The 24,803-nt window shown below is 39.7% G+C and overlaps 1 long non-coding RNA gene across 1 annotated transcript; it reads left to right on the top strand.

Annotated features, from left to right (window-relative positions):
• Positions 1–457: 457 nt before the first annotated feature.
• On the top strand, positions 458–24,736 carry LOC311584915. The gene is made up of 3 exons (XR_014775034.1): positions 458–566; positions 16,613–16,703; positions 24,119–24,736. It is a non-coding gene; the product is annotated as an uncharacterized lncRNA (long non-coding RNA).
• The last annotated feature ends 67 nt before the right edge of the window (positions 24,737–24,803 follow it).

Genomic DNA, 24,803 nt, shown 5'->3' with positions numbered 1-24,803 from the left:
GGGATGCCGAGGAAGCTTGGTGAGGGCATTGGATTTACCACAGACCATAGGATAACATTTATTCTTCTGTTAGGAGTTTAGGGCAAGTGAGCATGCATTTCATTGACCGATCTGTGACTGAGAGATCATCCCTGAAGCATATTTAGGCAATCCATGTGGGCTGGCTATGAGGGGTCAGAGCACTCGTAAAGGAAATTGCAACCAGCTGGCCCATAGGGAGGTGCTCACCGTGAGCGGTTATACAGGATCTATATCTGGACCAACCGCATTGTGAGACTGGGAGGAGGCAGAGAACTGAGAACTATGTCAAAGGTGACTTTGTTCTGCTTGTGGTATGAGCAAGTCTAATTCATCATCAGAATGGACTCCAAGGCAACATAGAATGATAACACTCCACTACAGAACCGTTTAGGAGTCAGTCTGTAAAAATTATTCTGTTGGTAACAATTCGTGGAAAGGGTTTATTACTCACCCGTGCATTTATTTTCATTTATTCCATTGGCTTTGCAAGTCCAACTCGGAAGTAAGCACAGGAACCTATCATTCTGACTAGATCTTAGAATGAGGTAAGAATTATACACGTTCAGTGAGATAGACGAAGTCATTTAGGCCAGGCGTATTGACGGAGAGAAATTATATGGAAAGGATAACATGAGGAAGCACTTAAGCGTATGACACATATTGGACCTGTTATACTTGGTATTATGATGACTCTCTTCTAATGATGCTACTGATGATTGCTCTCCATCGATCAAGAAAGATGGGACTGGCAAGGTAACATCTGAGTCAGGAAGTCTTTATCATTAGTAACACCTACCATGAAGGCCAGACTTTCTTATACTCAAAGGTAGAAGAATGAATTTGTGGGTGGTTGGTTCTGCGTTCACCTTTTATCTTTAGTATCAATAACTCATTCTCTTCTCTCCTCCTCCTCCTCCTCTTTCTCCTTCTTTTCCTTCTTCCCTCTGACTCTATATTTTGGAGACAAAAATCTCACTGTTTAGCCATAGATTTGCTCCTAGGTTTAGTCTAGGTGACCTAGAACTTGTGGTGATCTGCCTAGTTCTGGGGTCACAAACACAAGCCACCAAACTTCTTTAGAGATTTTTTTGTTTGTTTTCTGGATATGAAAAAGCAATAGGTAAGATTATGGAAATGGGCTGGAGAGCCTTGAAATAGAATGAATTAAAACTGATCCAGAAGCTTTCCTATAATAATATTAAACAATTTTTAAAATTCTCATCTAGCAAAGTCATTCTTTGCTCACTATGTTCAGCCAACACGTAGCTGGCATGTTTGCTGTTTATAAGGGATTCCCTAGGATCAGCCTTGAAGATACTTCAAGACTACTGTAACTCTGGGCGAGGAGCATGATGCTACATCTTGAACTGGTAGCTCAACCTGGCAACATACTTTCTTGGTACCGATGTTGTAACTGTGAAAGACATGAAAACCAGATTGTGGTGGAGACTTGAACCAAGATTGCAGGAAACTTCTAAGGCCCGTAATTGTTTAGAAGGCTTGGATTCCCTGAAGAGAGGCTAGGAAAAGTAATTGAATGACTTTCTGAAGGTGTAGGTTAATATCGTTAAGATGCTAGAGGTGACAACCCTGTGGGATGTCCACCAAGAAAAAACAAATGTATAAATGGGATCTGTCCAACAGAGTGCCTATATGTGATGCAGGCAGCAGAGCTGGAAGGGCGGCTCTACCTATGCCTGTTGGAGCCCAGATAACACGCACAACGTGGACTTACAGGATTTGATATTTGCCCAGTTGGAATTTGGTTGGTCTTATTTTGGCTTGCTCTTTCCTTATGTCATCATTCTTCCCCTTAAGAGTGAAAATTAAATATTGGATGTTTGAAATGAGAATGCTACTGAATATTTGAAGTATGTTACTTGTTTTGCATTTGGTAGAGGCTCACATTTAAGAATTTGTCTCTCATAACAATGGAAATTTTGAGCTTCAAGCTTTTGAACAGGCATGAGACAGTTAAAAATTGGGGAAATTTAGACATATGATAAATGTATTTTGCATTTTGAGATTAAAAAAATGAGAGTCTAGGGACCAGAGATGGGATGCCATGTTTTTAAGTCATGTGTTAAGTATTAGATTGAGGGGAAAAAGTGGAGTTATGATGGCTCACCTTTGTTGCCAATGTGCCTGGATTTAGATTACCATAGATACCTTGGAAGTATCTGTTAAGGTCTTTCTGGAAAGGCTTGACTGAGGTTTTTACAAGATGTAATACTCAGCCAGAATGTGGAGGACATGATCCAGTGGGTGTTGTCTTGATTGAAGAGAAAGGAGAAAGCATTAATTTTTGTCAGCTGTGTGACTACAGTTACAATGTAACCTTTCCTACCATGCTCCTTCTGCCTTTCTGACTATGATAGACTGTATCCCTTCCAGCTATGAGACAAAACAACCCTTTTCCACTTTAAGTTGCTCCTAGTCACAATTACAACAGTAAGACAAGTAATTAATACAATAGGATATAAAGTCAGAAAGGCTACAGAGCCATCCATGCAGGCACAGATACAGGCTTTAGCTTATATTCTGCCTGAGACAGGATGGTGTGGTAGTTAGAACGAAAATAGCACCAAGAGGCCCATAGAGGTGGCAATATTAGGAGATGTGACTTTGTTGGAGTTAATGTGGCTTTTGTGGAGTAGGTGTGGCCTTGTTAGATGAAGTGTGTCACTGAGGGTGGCCTTTGAGGTTTCAGAAGCTCAAGCTAGGCCCAGTGTCACTATCCCTTCCTGCTGACTGCCAATCTGGATGTAGAAGTCCAGGCTACCCCTCAAGCACCAGGTCTTCCTGTGTGATGCCATACTTCCTGTCATGATGACAATAAACTTAACCTCTGTGCTAGTAAGATTACCCCCAAGTCCCTAACCAGATCCAGCCAATGGACAGGACATTCTTCACAGTTGAGTGGAGAGTGGGGTCTGACTTTCACACGAACTCTGGTGCCCCTTATTTGACCACATCCCCTGGATGGGGAGGCCTGGTGGCACTCAGAGGAAGGATAACAGGCTACCAAGAAGAGACTTGATACCCTATGAGCATATACAGGAAGAGGAGGTCCCCCTCAGTCACAATCATAGGGAGGGGAGTAGGGTGAAAGTGGGAGGGAGGGAGTGAGGGAGGAATGGGAGGATACAAGAGATTGGATAATAATTGAGATGTAATATGAATATTATCAATAAAAGTGCAAAAAATTTCCCCAAGTAAATGTTTTTCTTTATAAGAATACTGTGGTTATGTTGTTGCTTCATAACAATAAAACATAACAGAGACAGGAAGGTATAGGATGATTCTTGAGTAAAAAACAGATATAAAGTAACTTTGTACCTACTAAGGTATTTTTCAGCACTTATGAAACAAATATGTGTTATTATTGGAGAGGTAGATGTGGTAAGTAGAAACAAAATTCAGGATTGTGGAAAACAGTAGAAAGTTATACAGTCTCTTCTTGGTAACCTGCTGTCCTTCCTCTGAGTGCCACCAGGTCTCCCCCTCCAGGGGACATGGTCAAAGGTGAGGCACCAGAGTATGTGAGAAAGTAATATCCCACTCTCCACTCTACTGTGGAGAATGTTCTGTCCATTGTCTAGATCTGGGTAGGGGTTTAAGGTTTACTGCCTGTATTGTCCTTGGCTGGTGCCTTAGTTTGAGCGGGACCCCTGTGCCCAAATCTGCCTATCATAATGTTCTACTTGTAGGCTTCTAGGACCCTCTGGATCCTTCTACTTTGCCATTCTCCCATGCTTCTCTCATCTAGAGTCCCACTAGAATGTCCTCCCCTCTGTCTCAGTTTCCTGGTAAGTGAAGGCTTTCGTGGGACATGCCCCTTGGGCTAATATGCAGATATAAGTGAGTATATACCATTTGAGTCTTTCTGCTTCTGGGTTAACTCACTCATTATGATCATTTCTAGCTCAATCCATTTATCCACAAATTTCGGGAATTCCTTGTTTTTAATTGCTGAATAGAAGAGACTTGATACCCTATGAACATATACAGGGGGAGGTAATCCCCCTCAGGAACAGTCATAGGGGAGGGGAATAAGGGGAAAATGGGAGGGAGGGAAGAATGGGAGGATACAAGGGATGAAATAACCATTGTGATGTAACAAGAATAAATTAATAAAGGAGGAAAAAAAAAAGAAAGTTATACAGTATCATAGTGAGGAGATTATGGTATCTTGGATCACTGGTAGATAATGAAGGTGATGAAAAGTCACAGATTACAGATATTTATTGAAGATACCCAATATGACTTTGCATGTAAGAAGAGGAATCAAAAATGCTTTCAAAAATTCTACTGAGAAACTGGAAAAGAAAAAGAATGTATTTATTGAGTAGAGAATGACTACTTGACGAGCCAGTTTGAAAGGAACTGTAAGACTCTCAGTTTAGGAGTCTTTAATTTAAGAGTCCTGTTGTATATTTTAAAGGCGATGACATGCAGGCAATGGTGACTATAACTCTGAGTTTTTGCTTTTTCTTGTGAACATGTAGATAATATTTAAAGATTCCTGAATAGACAGGCTCACTTACAGAATTAGTGTAGATTGATAAATGACCTCCTCCGCTCCTTCCTTCTTTCTCTCTCTTGTGTGTGTATGTATGTGTGTGTGCGTGTGCATGTGAGTGCATGTGTTGTGTGTGTGTGTGTGTGTGTGTGAGAGAGAGAGAGAGAGAGAGAGAGAGAGAGAGAGAGAGAGAGAGAGAGAGAGAGAGAGAAACTCTTCTCCATACTGTTGTTTGAGAAGATAAGAGCGAACCACTGTGGTAGCATGATATCATGGCAGTCCTTACAAAAGAGAGTGAACAGGTCGAGATTTACTGTGAGTCCTGGCTTTTTCTTGAAATTAAAAACAAGTTACGTACTTTTTGTTTTAAATGGGAAGAACCAGGTACAAGTAAATCCAAGCAAAAGCAATCTCCAACACTGAACCCTATAGCTCAATATCCTGCATCTTGGACTCACTTATGATTACCTGAGCTGCACTTCTCTGATTCCCCCCCCCCACAAGACACACAGCTTGCCTTGTAGACCCAGATTGGCTTCTTGCCACAGATGCTGCTGTCCTTGGTAGCCATCCCACGGTTCTAGCACCTCCAATATGCAGAGGTCTTTGTTGCAACTAAGGCTGCACTTTCACCAACTGCCTCCTGGTTCTTTGCAGAAGATCATGCCTCTTGGTGCCAAACCTCCGATACTTCAGGATCATTTCAACCCTGAGGTTTCTGCTGGAGGTGAGGCTGTATCTACACCACTCACCCCTCCTGACCTCTCGCCATGCCACATCCCAGCTGCTCTCCATTGCCCCTACAATCCTGCAGCTCTCATATCACCCAAACCAGCAACAGATGGAAGACTCTTACACATCACTAAGCTCAGCTACCAACTTGAGATGAAGCCTTGACCCCATCCTGATCACAGCTCTCTGTGTCTAACTTGATGAAATACTCCCTTGAAGACTCCAAGTCAGTGATGCTTGTCTATCATGAAGTACATTTTTTCCAGCCCCAGCTAACCTAAAACCTTAATTCAAAATGCACATGAACATCCCTGATAGAGTCTCTGAGAGAATCTCAAACGTCTCTCTTTCAATTCACTTGCCAGGCCTCTATTTGTCTGTGTAGCTCTCAATGTTCTTATCTTACAAGATCCCGAAGAAAGGCCCATTAAGCTTTGAGGTCTTAATGGCTTATGCATCCTCAAGTTCCAAACACTTCCACAATCTTCCTAAACAACAACATGGTGAGGCCTGTCACAGCAATAGTCCACTCTCTGGTATCAATTTCTGTGTTAGTTTGCTTTGCTACTGCAGTCATCAGAAAAAATTTAAATATATGAATTTACTTTCACCACCTTTCCTCGGGAATTATTAGGTTCTTATCCTGGACTGTTACTTTTATTAACAACTAGAGAATAAGTTCTATATTCCCCATATTATAGCATCTGTCATCACTTCCCATATTATTAATACCTGTATTAGTCAGAAGGGCAACTAAAGTTTATTTTCATAAAAAAATTTAGGATTTATCATAATCCCATTATGCAGGGGTGTCACAAACTGAGGATACCCTGGAAGCTATAGGGTCAATTGGTCCTGTAACCATAGCCCACTCGTTCTAGCCTCTATAATTACCCTTAAGTGGTAATTGATGCTGTTGCATTTGGCTTTAGCTCAATTAACTGTAGCCATATATTTATTGCCTTATTTGGTCCAAATTTTAAAAAGAGAGAGTCCTATTGGCCTGGGTGTTGGCAACTCATACCATGAACAAGAGAAGATTCTGTAGGGGAAGGTAGGATACTGTAACTCTTCCATATCATAAACTTTATCTCTTCCATATTAAGTTGTATTTGCAGAGGGAAGGGGGAAAACTGAAGTGGTACTGAAAAACAAGCAATCAAACAAAACACCTCTTACTAAATGGTGAGGAGGCAGCTTTCTACAAGGCAGATTTTTGTGTCTGCTTATGTCATGAGGAATTCATTCATGACTCTAATTCATAGGCAATAATTTCAACTGTCTGGGGCAAATGAGAGGGTGAGAGGGAGAAGGATTTAATATTTCAGTAACATGGTTATTACAAAAAGAGAAGTCCAGATTACGTGGTGAGTCATCAGCTTGGAATATCAATATGACTCACATCAATAATTATGATATTACTTATGAAATGGCATCATTTGCCATATTAAATTAATATTGATGATATAATTCTTAAACCTTCTTGCTTATAAACTTCATTGGGTTTATAGCTATAAGCCTATGGAGTTTCTATTTTTACATTTGTTTATAATTAATTCAGCACACTGCATGTCTCCAAAGGGACAATGTTTTAGAGAAATACCAATCTTTCCCAGCTTTACTTAATGTACATCCAGTCTACTCCAAGGACTGTTGCAGAGATATACTGTGATGTCATCTAACCTAAATTTTAAGAAGCATGCTCCGTTCTTGTTAGGTTTTTTTTGTTGTTGTTGCTAATTTAAAGAAAAATTTTAGCAGATAATTCATCTGAATGTTTAAGAGTTTATATTTTGTATTTAGACAGTGTTGCAATTTTTAGAAAATAACTAGGTCTTTGGTTCATCTCCTAAAAAAATGAAACTAGCAAACCTAAATCATCTGGTTGCATAGCAACGCCACAAACATAAAGTAGCACAGAGGAGGTGTTTGATAAACAGTAGTGCTGTTAAATTGGAATTGCTTATCATGAGGAAGTGGGTTTAACTGAGGAGATATTTCCTAGGATGTCTGTGATTCTGTAGCATTTGTTAGGTGAACATCATGTGGAACCCCAAGTTTAAAGAACCACTTAAAAGGCTTTCAGTTCGCCGAGGGGAAATTATTCAAGGCTTAGACATAAAAAAATGACACCCTCCATATTAAATCCAAATCGCACTGGAGTTAGATGATGACTCATACCCTTGGCTACCTAGTTCACAGTCTTGGCTCTCAAGTTTATGGGATTCAGGATTTTTTACTCCCTCCCTTCCTTCCACTTTCCCCTCCCTCCTCTTTTCCTCTCTCTGTTTATTTCTTCTATTTCTTAAAAAACAAATACAATGAGCATCCAGTATATATGATTTGTCTTTTTTCACTCTTTTCTGAATAGTCATTTGCCTAGTTAATAATAAATTTAGAAATTTATAAAAGCGGTTTTACTGTTTTCAGCTTTCTAGTCATAAATTTTAGTATGTCAATTTTCCAATTAAATGTTTCTTTTTAAAATTCCCCTTATTATAGAAACATGCCAGAAAGAGTTCCCTGTTGCTTCTGGGTATACAAATACAGACTTATAAGCCTTTTTGAATTGGCATCCACAGCTCATCCCCTTAATTTTGAGCATAGTTCAAACCATGTCCCGACTAATATAATGGGAGCACACTGGGCTAGCCCTTGGCATCTTACTATTAGTATATAATGGAGATTTTACTTAGACTAATCAGAACTTGAAACAAAATAAATAAGTGTACCTGATTCCAGAGTGCTTCATTTAATTTGTTTGGAATGAGGCTTGGAAATGTTTTTTTATTTATTTTAAGTATTTGTTTATATATATTTTATTTATTTTATTTTATTCATTTATTTTTATATTTTTACAGCTCTTTAGAACCTTTTATTTGTATTGTCCTACTCCAGGATCCCCATATCAGAGGGAACCTTGTGCTATTAATGCCTTTCACTTACTAAAAGATGCATTCTATGGGTGTCTAAGAGGATATCAAATTGAGAAACACAGGGGGAAATTAAGTATTTTTTATTAAAATTAAAGTTTGTTAACCCTCAAGGCTGGAGTTATCAGGAAGATGGGAGTCAAAACAAAACAAAACAAACACCAAAAGCCCAAAAACCAAACCAAAACAACAACAAAAAACCAAAAACTTGTCTGCTTCTTCATTTTCTTCCTTCCATTAATGAATTTATCATGTTTCAGAAGATATAAATTTACACCGTAAAGTCCTGATTATTTAAACCATTGTGAACTTTTTCAGACATCACATTTGAGTAGATTTTCATTTCCATGTTCTCTATCTCAAAGTTAATGGAGAAAATATGAAACCAGTTGATATTCTGTAGGGCTTGAAATGATAAATAGCTTATTTAACAATTAATTATATATATTCATATACGTATATATTTGGTTTTTTTTGAGACAAGATTTCTCTGTGTAGCTCTGGATGTCCTATACTTGCTTTGTAGACCAGGCTAGCCTCAGACTCACAGAGAACCTCCTGCCTCCCCGAGTGCTGGGATTACAGGTGTGTGCCACCATGCCCAACTCTTTATATATTTTTTAAGTTAGCATACAGTTTAGTACTGAGCACCTCTCCTGTAGATGACTTCAGGACTTGATTGGTGTGAGTTGTTTCATAGTTAAACTATAAGGCAGCTCTCCTATGAGATAGCCAATGCCTAGACATTCTGGGCTATGGATTATTGGTTCTTATCCATTTCGCCTTGGGCTTGCAGGCCCTATAATATACATTACCAATCAATAGCAAGTATATGTAAAGTATTCATTGGGCTGTGCTAAATAACACCTGACTTCTGAACATAAAGAAAATGAAAGCACATAGGTAAGTATGGAGGTTGCATGTGAGAAGCCTTAGATGATTCTGTAGTGTACCTAAATGTGTCTAAGTGACTGCTGAGGAAAAAAAACAAAACAAACAAAAAACTATAGTTACAGGTCAATTACAGATACCGAAGATGCTTGTGTTAGGGTAGTGGGCTTTGAGTGAGGCCTTGAATGATTTTGCATCTTACAAGGTCACTGAGGCCTAAAAGACAGAGGTGGAAAGGTATCAGGGAAAATAAGAAAGCAACATTGAGAGGAAGTTTTGAAGTCAGAGGCATCAATTCTTGTGGTTCTCTAGGGACCTTCAGCAAGTATTATATTTGATTTAGTTCTAAGTCCCCATTGGGCCCCAAACCACTTTTGCTCAGAGCCTTAGTGCTTTCTTCCTCTTCTTGTCAGACAGCTCACTACATGAAAGTATTTAAATGGATTTCTCCTTTCTCCTTAACTTACTACCATCTCAATGAGATTTCTTTCCCTGTTAGTAGATCCAAATGGGTTCAATCTTCCTTAAGGCTTTTTTTTTAAAATTAAAATATAACTGCATTGTTCTCTCCTTTCTTCCCTCTAATCAATTCCATGCACCCCTTGCTTTCTCTCAAATCCACGGCCTCCAATTATTTAATATATATTATATTTAACATTTTATATATATATATTCTGTTCAGTCTATACAATGTTATATATATGTATGTATATATATATATTTTTTTTCAGGGATAACCATTTGGTGTTAGGTAATCAATTTGGGGGTTTTGTCTCTAGGAAGGAATATTTGTCTGGTTTTTAAGAGTTCTTAGTTGCTTATAGTTTTTTCCTATGGCTGAGGTCTCATGATATTTCCTACTCACATGTTAGTATGTCCAGTGCTGCCATCCTCGTAAAATGCAGGGTTTTTTTTCCCTCTATGCCTGCCCTTGCTCTGAATAGTGATGCGGAGACCTTTAGATTTACTAAAAAGCTTCGGGCACTATAGCTGGACAGATACTCAGCAGTTCTAACTGGACAATAATGGCCGGACCTACTCCCCAGCCATGTGGCCTGTTACCTGCCATCTTAGTCTTCCCCTGACCATCCCTTTCTTCATCTGTGTCCTGATGGTGACTCTCTCCTCTCTGGTCCCCACCTGAGATTCTGTCTCTGGGCTCCTGACGTTGTACCTTCACTCTCCAGCTCAGCTATTGGACATTCAGCTCTCTATTTGACCAATCAGAAGGCGACCGAGAATAATGTATTTGTTTTCTAAACTTTCCATGAACATGTTATTCAGGCTGAGGTGAACCGCAGAATGATAATCTGATTGCTGTACTCTCCCACCACCACCACCACCATTTACATATAATGAAACTTTGATGGATCTTATTTCCCCTTTCCCTGATTAATTGTGTCTTCAGCTTTACTTCTGGCTAGTACAGTTAATATTCTGCCTGCGATTTTGTGTTCAGCCAATGGGAGTTAACTTTAGTTCTTCAAACACCACAATCAGACATCTGGGTCTCTTTAAACATCCTCTTCCTTTGCCTAATGTCCACCAACTTTCAATCTTAGCTGCTACTTCCTTCTTGAACTATAGTATTTATCATGCGGTCACTGCCTCTATATTTGTATATCCTATGCTCCTTTCTCCTGAAATTGTGACTTGCATCTTGTTTTTTCAGTTTGCTGTACTCTGTATAAAGCGACTTTCAACATATGATAGTGCTTATCATCGACACACAGTGCATAAAGCTTTGAGTAAGGCTGAGGAATACACTGACATTGTAATAACTTCCAGTTCCTTCTCCATGAGCACATCAATTATGACTCTTATAAGCAAAGGAAATCCAGGAAGGGTATCTTTTTTCTAGCATCCTTTCTAAATGACTTCCCTCTATCTTTGTTGAATTTGCATCATGATATACTCACATTTGATATACTCACTGCATATTTCCTTTCCGTGTCTTTTGAGCTAAAAGGATACATAGTCCAGGATAAACATATCTGATAATATCTACTGGCAAAAATTCAAGGTTACAGTTTAAGTAAATATACAAGCCCAGTTAACACTGTCAATTCTCTTCGCCAGAAATAGAAACGTATTCTACATTATACAGTCTGTAACTTGTATATAGTTCACCATGTTTACCAGCAATGTGATCAAGGGAGATGATTGTAACACACTGAGACTTGGTAGATTCTGCCACCAGCATTTACTCATACCAACTCTGTGGCAGAAATAGAAACTTCTCCTCCATGAGATGTTATCAATGCTAAGTAGCATTTCTTTGGGACAAATATGATAGAATGTGATCTGCTCCTGAGGGAGGTGAATTTGGAATTGTATAATATTGTCTTTTCAGTTAAAGCTGAGGCTTAGCCAACCCCAACAGGCAGGATTTGGCTGCCAGAGCCAAGATACCAATGAAAGAAAAAAAAAAAACTAGTGAAAACTAGAGAAAGACCTATTCAGCGTGCATATATTAAGAAGAAGAACAAAGAAGTAAGCCTATAAACATCAATGTTGTCTTTGGAGTATTAATATGAGGTTTAGACTAAAAGTAGAAGGCAAATATATCTATAATTATGCAGGCCTGGTCAAGGGAGGATCTTGCCTATCACTGACCCATTTTTGTCTGAGCGCTTGTTCATCCAGTATAATGATTCTATAAATTGCTAACTTGTCAATCTGTTAACTGCTAAGCTCTCATGGGTAATAGTCTTCTTCTATGAGAATGGCCTTTCCTGTGAGGTCTTGTCTGTCTTTGAATTTAAGGTAGCTAAAGTAGAAAGGTTAGGAGAGTAATTTACCTTTGTGCTTTCAGCCCAAGGGCTGACACAAAGTGAAGGCAGCAGTGTCGGCCTCTTATCTTGCTTTTAGGTCTCTTATGGGTCCTAGCAAAGAGTAAGTGCATTTTAGCCCTGTAAAACAAAGGATGGTATTATTGCACTTACACTGACTTGAGAAATTTTCTTCTTACAAAAAGGCAGTTGCAAAATATAGAGAGACCTGCAACAACTCATTGCTTTCTTTAAGTGAAAGAATAGGTGTAGTCAATGGTTCATGTTTTGTTTCATTGTTGTATTATTGTTTATTTTATTGGTTGGGTCTTATTGTGTGGGTCAAACTGGCTCCATCCCCAGCCCAAATGCTGGGATTATATCCATGCATGCACATGCTAGACCGATATTCAGTGGTTTTATTGTTCTTTTCTTTTTTCAAATGTTATTACGTGTGTGTGTGTGTGTGTGTGTGTGTGTGTGTGTGTGTGTGTGTGTGAAAGTATCACTCCTTAGCAGTCATGCAAAAGAGCTACAGAAAGTGTTGTAAGAATCTCTTTAGTCTCTTTTCTGCCACCCTCACCCAGAGGCTGTGTCTGTATTTTCCCCATTAATAAACTTCCCATGTGAGACCTGTTACATGTGTGTGGCTTTATGGATTCCACCATACAGATTTTAATGAGCTGGAGTGTGCTTGGAGCCCGTGGATTGCTTATAGAGCAAAATGTTAGGGAAGCTAGGACTCTAAGACTTTTCAAATCACTGAATTGGTCTAGGTTGAAATGTGGGGCTGAATCACAAAAAAAAAACACAAAAAACAAAAAACAAAAAAACCCAACAACAACAAAAACCACAGCAAGCACAAAGAGGAAGAAAAAGGAAGGTCATCAGAACTGGAGAGAGAGATGGCTCAGAGGTTAAGAGCACTGTCTGCTCTTCTAAAGGTTGTGAGTTCAATTCCCAGCAACCACATGGTGGCTCACAACCATCTATAATGAGATCTGATGCCCGCTTCTAGTGTGCAAGTGTACATGCAGGCAGAGCGTTGTATACATAATAATAAATAAATAAATTTTAAAAAGAAAAAAAGAGGAAGGCCATTGCGTTGCCTGCATAGACTCAGTAGAAGTGAATATTCTTCCATTCACTTGTAACCTAATGGGTTACAAGTTTCATTTCCATAAGTATGAAAATATAATGAGATCCACACTGTGGTTTGGTGAGGGAAGGACTGCAGTATGCTTATGCCACAAAGTACTTAAATATTACACTTTAAAACACCCCAACAATATTACTACTGACAGAAGAAGGTACTATCACTTATCAATTTGTAATGAATCAATCAAAATAGGTCATCTTCATATCTTCCCAGCCACTCCCAGCTCCTTTCTTTCACTTCTACTGAGTTTTTTTTCTGCCTAGCTGTATTACATGGGTCTTATGTGACCATATTTATGCCTTAATGATGAGAGCAGGAGACAGAAACTGATAGGATAGCTTTGGAAGCACAGGCCCTACATGGAAGCAGTTCTTAATTTAGTCCTTGTTCAGGAGTAGAAAATATCCTTGGCTAAATTCCTGTCAGAGGATAGACATGCCAGAAAGTGGTTCCGTTCCTAGTTTGTTTTCTCCTTATCTATGTCTTCCTCAAAACAAACACCTCTGACTGGAAGCTGTGTGTTGGGGAGTGACTGACATTCCAGGCTAGGCACTAATCCCTTCTGTAAACAGTTCGGAATTGGTGCTTTGGATCTTCATGGTAGGAACTGGCTTTAGCTAATTCCTCCCTTCCCTCACTTCAACACATCTCCTAAGTGATGTAGTCTCTCAGATCTTGAGATGTTAGGTAGCTAGCTTCTCAGGAATTAGGAGTTTAGAAGTCTACTGGGGATGAACTCTGCCCTCATGGAATTGTTGGGCGCCAGCCCCATTTGCCCTGCTAACACTAGGAAGTTATTTATCAGCTTTGCCCCACCTTGTGCCTGCTGATCAAAAGAATGTAACAATTCCGGTTCTGAGTGGATAGATGACATTCTGGTAGGTTCCAAAGAATAGAACAGTATATACTACTGTCTTCTTTCTTAAGAGCAACTCTAGCGGCACTTGCTAATCACCTGTCCAAGAGACATCTGGCCACAGGAAATCTGATTCATCTGAAGACGTGTCAAGGAAAAGGGAGCTGTAAATTTCCCCTTAATGGAAGAGTGTACCCTTTCCCAAAAGTCCCTCCTCCACACAGCCTGCAAACTCTATTCTTTTCTCTTTTCTTCCTCACTCTCCCCCTCCCCCTGTCCCCCTCTTGGATACTATCCAAAAGCTCAGGATCCAAGCATGCTTCCCTGGCAATCTCTACTTTCTCACTCTATCTCTGAAGACCCCTCCCCCCTCTACCATGTGACTGTTTCATAAATTCATTTCCTGAATCTACCTGCCTCCTTGGACTCAGTTCAAAGGCTTAGATTTCTGTTTTCCTCTTCTCCGTCTCCCTCCTCAAAGATGCTGAGATTCAGCTCCCCTGCCTTGTTTCTCTGAGATTCTAGGAGAACCATCCTAAAGCTTTCCTCTAAGTCCCCTTTAAAATTGTTTTGTTTATGAGACTAGGAAAAAAAAAATCAAAGAGAGACCTCCAAGTCTCACACATAACATCAACAAGTTCAGTAAAACTTAAGATGCGTATGGAAAACTTAATGAAAATACCTCAGCATTTCTTTGTCTATATATATAAAAGCTACATAGACTCAGAGGCAGACATTAGAATGGCAAGCAACTTCTATTGCCTAAATGTGGAGATTGGATGGTATCTTTAAGAGAATGCTTGATTTCCTTTGGCAATAATGAACACAGGAGCTCCAGGCAGCACTGTCCAGCATGGTCAGTGTATAAAAACATACTCTCTGTTATTGTATGTTCTGTGGCTGGGCCTTTGATAATCAGGAGGCAGAGGATGTAGCTCATTTGGCAGCAGTGTGGTTCTTAGCTTCCACGAAGCTCTGTGTTGGGTCCCTAGCACCCATCAAACTGCCATGGCAGTGTATTACCTGTAATCTCAGTGCTTAAGGGTGGAGGCAAATGGAGCATACACTCAAAGATGCTCTCTGTGAATTAGGCAGTTTTAAGCTAGCCTGGACTACATAAGGTCTTGTCTAAAAGAAAGGAGACAGAGAGAAAAATCCCATGTTTTATTTGATACCTTTAAAATGTATTAGTTCTTTGAGAACTTTGTACAATGTGTTTTAGTACTTAGTCCTGTTCACTCTTACTTCCCCAGATACTGCCCTAATCTTCCCACCTGATTTTGTCACACACCCCTTTTCATATCAAGGCTAATTTATGTTTCCCAAATGTGTGTGGTCTTATACTGGAGGATAGTGAAAACTGAGAATTCTTCTCTCAATAGCTAAGAATTGCCTATAGCTTCTTGTTTGGGTTGGAACCTCAACCTGTCTTGCCCCTCCATGCTGGGACTGGACTTGGCTTGGCTTGCACAGGTCTTGTACCCATTGTCACAATAGCTACGGGTTCATACGCGCAGCTGTTACTCTGTGTCCAGAAAACATTGTTTCCTTGTAGTAATCCATTGCCTCTGGCTCTTCCTCTTTATCTCCATCCTCTCTTCTGCTGCACTCCCCAAGCCTTGGGAGGAAGGGGTCAAGTATATACGGCGTGAGAGGGTTCCATTTAGGGCTGGATGTTCATCAGTCCATTTTCCCCCTGTACTTTGGACAACTGTGAGCTTTTGTGCCGATCACCACCTTTTGCGATTACAAGCTTCGCTGATTGAAGTTTGAGAGATGCGCTAGTCTATGGGTATTGCTGGACATTGGACTTTGTTTTAATATTATATCCATTTAGCATAATAATAGTTGTAGTTTCCCTCCTAAGGTCTAGCAGCTCTCAAGTCCTAGGTTCTTGACCAAATAATAGAGCCATGTGTTGGGTTTTATCACGTAGAGCAGGCCTCAAGTCCTATTAGAAATTGGCTCCACTGAAAGTGGTTACACTTCTGTCACCATTGTTCCTGTAGGCATGTCTTACCAGGATAATCATTCCTGTAGCTCACAGGGCTAATGGCTGGGTAAGCTTGATGATTGGTTTTCTCCTCCAGTAGCTTGCACAGCTCCTTCTATCACTTTGAAGCTAGCCAGTAGGAATAAAGTTTCCAGGTCAGTATCAGCCCGATTTCTCAATCTTCTATGACTCAAGTATGGAATATCTTCAGCAACAAGGTCTAAGCATCAAGATCTGAAGGAGACCTAGCAGCAATGGCAATAGCCTGTGGTGTTTGGGGGTCTTTGGGTCTTCATTAGCCTACAGCTCCTAAAGAAGCAATCCATTGTTGGGGCTCTGCTATTTGTTAGCCTCTGGGATCAAGGAGAGGTACTGTGGTCCTGTTATAGGACAACTCCATTTCTATTCTTTTAATGTATCTGTATAGATATACTTTAGTAATATAATATGCTTATATTCCTAGTCCAGAAGACTTTTATTTTTGGAGAAGTCTTTAATGATATTTATGCTTCCCAACCTCCTTCTTCTACCCTACCCCCTTCTACTCCAATTTTTCTCTATTTCATAATTCATATGTTGAACAGAAACAGGGAGAGTGAAAAATATTTGTCTTATTCCTGATTTTAGTGGGAATGTTTTGAGTTTCTCCCCGTTTAGGATCATATCGGCTGTGTGTTTCTGTATGTTTTCTTTAATATGTTGAGATATGTCCTTTGTATCCCTGTTTTCTCCAGGACTTTTGTCATGAATGGGTATTAGATTTCCTCAAAGGCCTTTTCTACATCTAATACGATAATCATGTGGCTTCTGTGCCTTATTTTTGTGGTAAGTTGTTTACTTACTTACATATGTTAATCACCCCTACTTGGTCATGATGGATAATCATTTTGATTTGGTTATTTTTTAGTTCAGTTTGCATGTATTTTATTGAGAAATTTTGAATCTATGTTCATCAAAGATATGGTTTTAGTATCAGGATAATACTGGCTTTGTAAAAGAAATTTGGAAAATGTTCTTTCTATTTTGTAGAATAGTTATAGGAATGTTGGTGTAGAATATGCACTGAATTCATCTGGTCCTGGGTTTTTGTTTGTTTGTTTGTTTGTTTGTAGGGTTTTTTTTTAACTTTTTAAAATTAAAATTGAAAATTTTTACATATACACTTATATTATTACACATATATACAATAAACTACCTACAGCAAGAAGAACGACAAAACAATCAGGAATTATATAAATGTTACATTGATAGTGTTTTGGCTATTTGTGTTTAGCAACCTTGAAGAAAACATCTTTCTTGTCTTGGTGCATCTAAAATTCTCAATGTAAATCAATATCTATCATATCTTGTCATTATCAATTTAAAACATCTATCTAGATCTAAAAACATCTTAACTCCTAAATAAGTAAGCTTAATTGTAAAACTAAACTATCTGGTCTTCAACCCCATCAGAGACTTGAGTGGGAACAAAATTAATTATCTAAGTAAACAGAGAGTGCAGGTTAACGGCTTCCCAACTGAGAAGATGACAGAGACAGTTTGCTGCCTGAACAGTCACCCAAAACTTTCTATAATGTTGGAGCATCATCTTCAGCCTTCTGGTCCACTATATCTGACAGGCATATTTGTGAGGCAGGAACCATTGAGGACTTGCTTACCCTGTTTTGGCAGAGTTTGGCCGTTGACTTTGCCTGCATCCAAGCTTGCCCAGTTTTAGGCAGAATTCTGTCTGTGGTAGAAACAAGGACATTTTGCCCAATAGCTTGTTTGCCACATTTGAAGCCACCTCCATAAGTAGCTTCTTTGATGCTCCTCATCTTCTTTGAGGTAGGCTGGGTGTTGCCAGGAGTTAATCTGTCTCATTGTCAATGAATTTTTAAAATAACAAAAACATCTTGATTTTTGACGAAGAAGCCAAATGGAAAAATAATGGGAAAATGATAGCATCTTCAACAAATGGTGCTGGTCTAACAGGATGGCTACATGTGGAAAAATGCAAATGCCAATCTATCCATATCTATCACACTGCATAAAACTAAAGTCCAAAAGGATTAAAGACCTCGACATAAGATCAGACATACTAAATCTGTTAGAGGAAAATGTGGGGAAGAGTCTTGAGTTCATTGGCATGGAAGACAAGTTCCTGAACAGAATACCAACAGCTCCAGGTCTAAAGATCAACAATTAGTAAATGAGACCTCATGAAACTGAAAAGCTTCTGTAAGGCAAAGGACACTGTCAACAGAAGAAAATGACAGCCTACAGACTGGGAAAAGATCTTCACCACCCCTACATCTGACAAAAGGTTTTTTGTTTGTTTTTAAGTTGGGATGTGTATGTGTGTGTGTGAGTGTGTGTGTGTGTGTGTGTGTACACACACAATTGTGTCTATTCTCCTAGGTGTGATGGATCTACTTAACTTTACTTACCCCATGGCTCAGCAATTAGCATTTGTTGCTCTTGCAGAAGACTAGGATTTGAGTCTCAACATTATGGTTCACAGTGTTCTGTTAACTCCACTTCCAAGAGATTCAACATCCTCTTGTGATGTTCATGGAACCAAGTGTGCACATGGTACATGCACATACATAAATACAGGCCAAACATTCACACATAAAACAAAATGCATAAATCCAATAAAAATTTAAAAATAAAATACTCACTTCATCCTGATTTAAAATTGGTAGGTCATATGACTCTAAAATTCATCCATTTCTCTTAGATTTTCTGCTTTGATGTAACTTTTTTTTTCCAACATATTTTTATCGAATCTTCGGGAATTTCATATCATGCACCCCTATCATATTTGATTCTTAGTATTTTCCTGTCCTCCCCAGCCCATATTACCTACCCCCCCCCCGCAAAACAAACAAACAAACAAAAACAAATAAAACAAAAATAGTTCAATATGTGTTATCTACATATTCACTGGGACATTGCCAGAATCTCAGTGGCCTGCCTCCTAATGAGACTGACGTCGTCTCATTTGTTTGGTCATTGAATGCAGGTGGAGTTAGCTGTGGTGTGAGTCTTGGAGCCCTAGGCAAATAGTTCTCTGGCAGATGGCAGGGATGGATGGAGGTGATGGTGTGGATCCAGTGCCCATCCCTATAGCGGGGCAGTTCTCTGACCATGGTATTGGCAGAGTTGGTGGCACAGGTCTAATATTTTCCTTGGGAGCTGCATCCAGGTGTGTACCACAAGGATAGGTAGAGGTGGGGGTGGATGACAGGGGCAGGAGATTAATCTCTCTGCCTGAAAATGGGGCATACAAACACACTTGGAAGAGATGGTTGGAGTTCGTGGTGACTCTGGGGGGATCTTACATTGGGTGGGAAGAGGTTCATAAGGGGCACAGGAAGGCAGACTGAGGACGTTTGGTTCTCAGGTAAGTGTCATAAGTGGGAAGAGTATTTAACACTTTTATATTCTCACCTTCATAGAAAAAAAAAATGAAGACGTGTGAAAACAGGAACAAGAACTTACATATTAAAAAAAGAAACAAAACAGATTGCTACTTTCCCTATGGAAGGAGGATGAGCAGGCACTGTGGCGGGGATGCTAACGGAACAGAAGGACTAGTTTACTAAATGCTTTTCTACAGTTCCATTGTGGTATCAACAGCCAGTCTTCAGCACAGAATGCTCTTCCCATTGCAGAGACATTGTCTTCCTCATTGAAAATGTTATCGTACATTCTTAGGTAGAAATGGGACCCTCGAGGCCCCTTCTAGCACCTGCCATTTCTGGAGTACTTTCGGCTTAAAGGTAATCAACATACCATAGCACCACGTTTAGGTAGCATGTTTCGAATGCCTTCAATAGCCTGTTTCAGATTATTTTCTTTCTTTCTCTCATGGATGGGCAGGCCTTGCACGTGTATGTGTGGGTGCTCATGTGAGTGAGTGTACATGCGGCAGCCTGCTGTTCACTTTGGGATTCTTGTTCAGTCCCTCTCCATCTTATTTATTGAAAAATGACTTCTCAGTTGAACAGTTGAACTTGGATTTCCTGGTATGGCCAATTTACCCAAACAACTTGAAGTGGGATGTCTTGTCTGTTTTCTAAGCTCAGGAATTACACGTAGTAGCTGAGTGTGTGGGTACTAATCTGAAGATCCAAATTTCTGTCTTCTTGCTTATGGGGTATGTGTATTAACCACTGAGCTGTCTCTGCAGCCATGCCTGTGTTTTCTGAGATTCTATTTGGAGTATCAGAAGATAGAAATCAAACTGTGGACTGGACCATGGAGTTGTTGTCTGGATCTTTGGTAGAAAAATGTAATTATCAGTTCATTCTTGGGGTTTTTTTTTTTTTTTTCAGAATTCAGTTTCCTGTGGTGGTAAGACCCAGACCCTGGTTTGCTGCTATCAAAGGCACTTAGTGTCAATAGATTTCTAACCTTAATATCCAGCCCTGGCCTTTTCCAGTTGGAAAGCGAGCAGTGAATCTTAATTCTGAATGTGGACCTTGAGCATCCTGAAATCCTGTACTGTCTTCCAAAGTCCACAGTGCCTCACTTAAGTTCAAGGTTCTTAACTTCAGCTGGCACTGTTTACCGTGTTACTGTGGATGTTTGTAGTTGAGTGAAGTTAATCCAATGTGAGAAGGCTGAAGAAATGGGAGAGTCTTCTAAGTTAGTATTTTCTAAAGAAATACATCCACAATACTTGGATGCTTCAGACCAAACTTGGGATGTCTAAGATCAAATCCTCTGAGAAACAGTGAACATTTTCTCATATTATGTTTTTCTACCATCTGTAGGAGAATTTTTTAATGCAAACTGTCCCATCTGTTTTTACTTTGCACTTAATGACTCAAACTTTCAGGCACCACTTATTCCAACTATGTCAAGGGGCACTTGGATGTCTTTTTGCTCAGTTCCTACCTAGTGACGGGTTATGTGTATTCATTTACACTTCTCCAGTTATGTTGTTTACTTTGAGTTTATTTTCTCTTTCAGAGATATTTTTCCTGTTGAATAAGATGCCAGTTTGAGTTATGTTGTATTTTACCAAAATCTTGTGAGTGATTCGCTAACATACACTGTGCTCCAGCATGATAATGATTTAAGTAGATAATATCCATTTCAAACTAATAAAGCTTACTAATTTAACAAAATTTTATATTGCTTCTTTTTTTTCATCCATTGGCACAAATTAAATCATGCCATTTTCCTACACTATTTTTTAAAAGAAAACATTTTTATAATTTAAATCGCCAATGTGTATAATAATAATTCAATCATCTAGGTACTAGGCACAAATTTCCTAAGCTTGAAAAATGGAGCAATGCTTTCCATATCCAATATGTCAGCATTCCCCTGAGTTAGCATTGTTTAAAAGTGCCTGTCTTCTTGAGACACTGTTCAGTGAATAACTTTCTGGGCTGAAACTCATCTGTGAAGTGTATTTGGATCATTAGAGTAACTCAAGAGTTTGGCATTAGAAAATAATTGCAATCTCAAAGCTAAGCAATAAAATTTGATTTCAAGCAGACGTATTGTAGCTCAAACCTCACCAGGTAATTTAGTAAATCTCACCTTTGTGTGTCTCACCATATGTGTGTCTTTTTTACAATGGAAGAACTTACAGGTTAAACAATTTAAAAGAATGTTGTCAATTTAAATTTATTTTAAAAAAGTATTCACTTTACAACCCAATTGTAACACCCCCCCCCACTAGTCCTCCACTCCTCCCAGTACCATCCTTCCTCTCTTCCCCGCTATGCCCCGCCCCTAGTCCTCAGAAAGGGGGAGCCCTTCTCCCCTATCACCTGACCCCACTTTACCAACTCTCATCAGGACTTCCTGTATCCCTGCATGCTCTTCCTCTGTTGCCTGGTAATGCACCCCTCCAGGAAGAAGTTATCAAAGGCCTGGGTGCTCTCGATGCCTGGTCTTTATTTGGTGCAGCAGACTCTGTAGGCCCCTTTGGGCCCAGATTTGTTGATTTTATTGGTCTTCTTGTGGAGTTCCTGTCCCCTCTGGGTCTGTCTATGCCCCCACTCTTCTGTAAGACACCTTGCCCTCTGCCCAAAGTTTAAAATGGTCTTCATCTTCCATTTTTGGTCTTCCCATCCTTCTGTATAGTCTGTATAGTCACTACCTAGATTTTATCATGCAGAAACATGATATTCACAGGGGTCACTATGTGGGTTAGTAGGAAGTAGGCAAAATTCTAGTAGCCATCTCCTACAAATGCAAACAATGATAAATTATATTAATCTCAATGGAAACAAAAGTATGACAACTTTTAATTTCCAAAGAAGGGACTTAATTTCACCCCATCGATTTTCTTTGGGCACAGTAATTTGCCCTCTTACATCGTCATCCTCTGGAAAACCTTGCTTTCATTTTCTTTTTAAGAAACAGGCAATGTTCCATCCTGTTTAATTATTTTGGGTGACAATTAGATAAGCAGACCTGTCCATCTTCAGCACTGAGTTGGGTGGCCAGGCAGAGCTGAGACCATCTCTGGCTAGCATCGTTTGCTGGCTCCTCTGAGTCAGCTCTCCATAGCCTCCTTTTATTACTTCGCCTGAAATGCGAATTCCCAGCATGCCAGGCACACCCGTCTTCCATCAAAAGTACAAAAAACAAAGTGCAAAGCCAATCGCAGTTGAATAATTTATTGCCTACCAGTTTGATTGATCTTCCTCCTGGTTGTCAATCTTCCAAGCTTAGTTAGTTTGAAGTCTCAAAAGCTGTTTCTCACTCATCTAGAATGCTTGAGGTCTGTCTTAACAATAGGCCAAAGGTTGTCTTTATTTGATGAGAAAAATACAGTCACCACATAGTTGACTGAAGAGGTTTTCCTACCTAGGTAGGAGACGCCCGCCCTCTCTGCTTGTGAATGTGTGGGACACTAGTAGGTATTGCCAGTGTTGCTTTGGGTGATGTCCCTTTTACAGAAAGAAGGGAAGAGAAGCAAACCCTCGTATCCAATTCTTGCTGCCTTTGGACCTGTTTTCTTTTCTCACACAGGATTAAGGAGTAGGCTTACTGGAGAGTCTATGTTCTGGCAAGCCTGTTGCTGAATCTGGCAGGGGATGTTAAGATACCTTTACTAGAAGCCATGAATCAAGTTCCAGTCCAATATTCATAACCTTCTTTTGTAAACCCCACAGAAAGGTGTGCCTGAAGGGGCAAGTTCATCTTGAGGTGCAAAGAGCCAACAAGCCCAGGAAGTCTTGTAGACGCTGGTGAGGGTAGCTTTCATGTAAATAAAAACATGCCAATCTGTGACTTAAAATTCTGTCTTCAGAGATTCCTAAAATAATAATGTAGTGTGTGTGTGTGTGTGTGTGTGTGTGTGTGTGTGTGTGCAAACTAGAGAACTTCTCTACTACCGAAACTACATACCCAGCTGTAATCCAGAGGCTTGGCAAAATGCCTATATTTTCTTGGGCCTGATAAAAATACATCTGCTCTGTTTTTTTTGTTTGTTTGTGTGTTTTTTTTTTAAGTCACACATGGAAGTAATTAGAATGGGACGTTCTGTTAGTATTCATGTGGAGCCAAGCCTTGAAACTGTTATTTCCAAATGACCCCTGCTTTTAGAATACTAGCCCGAGGAAACCGAAATCCTCAGAGTCGACAAGCCCCAGCTTGCTGCCATTCAGGTTCCTGTTATCTAGAACGGATCTGCAGACAAGGAGGAGCTTCACAATGCTGGTCACAGAAAGCTCATCTGGCTTTTCCGGTGTGGGTCTGAAGGCCCTGGACAGGTGAAACCTCACCTGTGCGGGACTATCCTACGTCAAGCCACACAGATGCATAAAGCTAGGTCAATGCTATTAAGGGTAATTCCAGCATTACTAACATCCTTTACACTTAGTGGGGGAAGGGGTTAGAATTCAAAACAAAATCTGGACTCTGGGAATAATAAAACCATCCTGACAAAGTTCTGTGACAGTTTCCGAAGCCTGCTCCATAGTCAATTCACTAGGAATGTTTGTTACAGTTGTGGAGATAAGTGATTTATAGGCTTAGTGCTTAGCGCTTTGGCTTGCTTATAAAAATATCTTCGTGAGTTAGAGGCTGTTTTAAATATGTGTACAAAGCTCTTCTACAGAGGATAATCCTCTGCTAATGTCATCATCAGCTGTCGCAGCTCCTATCTGAAATTTTGTGGTACCTGGGTAATTAATTTGTTGATTTCTGTATATGTATGTGATTATGTGTTATGCCCCATTAAGTCCAAGATTACCCAAGAATGCACACTTTTTTTTTCCTTCCAGCTGATGGAAAACTCAGGTTAAGTCCTATTGCTTTTGGTGTCTTTTTCTTGCACTTGATTGCTCAGCTCCATGCTGAGGTACTGCCTAGTTATTATGAGAAGAAAAACCAGGAATCAGGTACCTCTGCCTTACCTCTCTGCCTACACTCCTGAAGCCACTGTATGCTGCAAGCATTTGCTATCGTTAATTAGTTTTCAAAATGCAAACTTGACTCAGTGACTCACAGACTTGCCCTTCTCTCCCCTGAGTGGCCATCCACTAAGAATATTTCAATATGTGAGAATGTTCTCTGCTTCCTACTTATCTGCCTCCATCCAAAACCCAATAGATGAGGACGGAGCTTCTGAAGACCTGAGAGAAGTTTGATCGCTTTGCACTGAGTCTGGATAGGTTTTGTTTTTAAGCAGTTGCTCTGTCGATTTCCTCTCCGCAGCTATCCTCATAAATTAACCTGCTTCCCAAGAGGTAGGGGAGACAAAGTCAGTGAAGCCAAGTCTCAGTTTTCAATATAGGATAATATATATTTGCTCTGTACCATGAGGGCTTGTCAGGTTTGGACTTTGCTTGCTGATGTCCAAATTGCTTAACAGAAGAAAATGATAATGATTACGAGGCAGAAAGGGACAGCTTAGTTTTCTTATAAGTTATAAGTTGGAGAAAAGTGCAACTGAGAAAACCTGCCAGG

The sequence above is a fragment of the Acomys minous genome (genome assembly GCF_964271855.1).
Source record: "Acomys minous genome assembly, chromosome: 15".
NCBI lineage: Eukaryota > Metazoa > Chordata > Mammalia > Rodentia > Muridae > Acomys > Acomys minous.
The sequence above is the reverse complement of the archived record's forward strand: the minus strand, read 5'-3'. Positions and strand labels throughout refer to the sequence as shown.